The sequence below is a fragment of the Epinephelus moara genome, unplaced genomic scaffold (assembly GCF_006386435.1).
Source record: "Epinephelus moara isolate mb unplaced genomic scaffold, YSFRI_EMoa_1.0 scaffold791, whole genome shotgun sequence".
Taxonomy (NCBI): domain Eukaryota; kingdom Metazoa; phylum Chordata; class Actinopteri; order Perciformes; family Serranidae; genus Epinephelus; species Epinephelus moara.
In genome coordinates, this window is record NW_026082753.1 from 51,560 (window position 1) to 52,715 (window position 1,156).

Below are 1,156 nucleotides of genomic sequence, written 5' to 3' on the forward strand. Positions count from 1 at the left end.
CCCCCCTGCCGCCTGTCCCCGAGTTTCGTGCTCGTATGTATCAAAAATGTTCTTGTAATGTGTTTCAATGGTACCAATAAAATGTAATTTAAAGATGAGTAAATCTTGTGCTGACATTGTTGAATTTTGATTTGTCTGAACAGGGTGCGGTACTTGTTACCGCCATCATGTGCGGAGATGGCCAACTTCGGAGCTGACCCAGCGCAGTTTCAAGTTGGTCACTCCAGCTCAGCATCCGGAGAAGCAGGTATGATTTCTGTCTTATTCATAAAGACAGTGATGGTTGCATGGTGTCACGCTTGGTGTCTGTGTCCTAAAGCGATATCTCCGTTGTCGCAGTTCGTGTTCGTCGTTGGAGACTCCCACCTGCGCGCCATGGTGGATGGGTTCGTGGCCATCCCGGAGGGCTGTCTGTCTTTTGATTTTCTGTCTGTTCCAGGTGCTGACTCCAGGGAGCTGAGGATGGAGGTGCTGCGGCTGCTGTGCCATGGACCCCGGACGCCGTGTGTGTGCTCGCCCCGAGCAACAACCTCACTGCCAGCAGGACCATCAGTGAGGCGGCGTTGGACTTCAGTGCGCTCCTAACCACCGTCTGCAGCCGCTGGCCCAAGGTGTGTTTTATGTATTTATTTATTTATTTATTTTTCCTTTTTTCTTATTGCAGTCACTGTTATCAGTATTTATTTGGTAGTTGTGAGCCGACAGTTGTGCTATGTGCTTGTTTAAGGGAATTAATGAAGAAATGGTTGTTTCTAGGTCTTTGTGTTGGACTTCCCTCCCCGTCTGACCATGGACCTTGGCTTCCAAGAGCAGCTGTGTCAGGAATACCACCGTGTTGCAGCACGCATGGGTATGTTACAGTTGTGGTCATCAGCACAGTTATAATTGATGTAATGTGTAATTCAACATAATTTATACAAGTGTAAATATTAGAAGGATTGATGACGTTTCTGTCATTTGTGTCAGGTCTCCCCTACGTGTCTGTGGCGGCGCACTTCCCAGTTCATCGGTTGGAGCTGTGGTGCCATGACGGCGTAAGTACAGCATACTTTGTTGGTGTGACATAACACATGGAGGAGTTTCATGTTTTTGGAGTGACATGTTGGTTGTGTTAAACTGTCTTTCAGGTGCACCTCAGCGACTCCGATGGCATGCC

The 1,156-nt window shown here is 48.1% G+C and overlaps 1 pseudogene; it reads left to right on the forward strand.

Moving 5' to 3' along the window:
• The first annotated feature begins 6 nt into the window (after window positions 1-6).
• LOC126387554 (uncharacterized) lies at window positions 7-1,149 on the forward strand (annotated as a pseudogene).
• The last annotated feature ends 7 nt before the right edge of the window (window positions 1,150-1,156 follow it).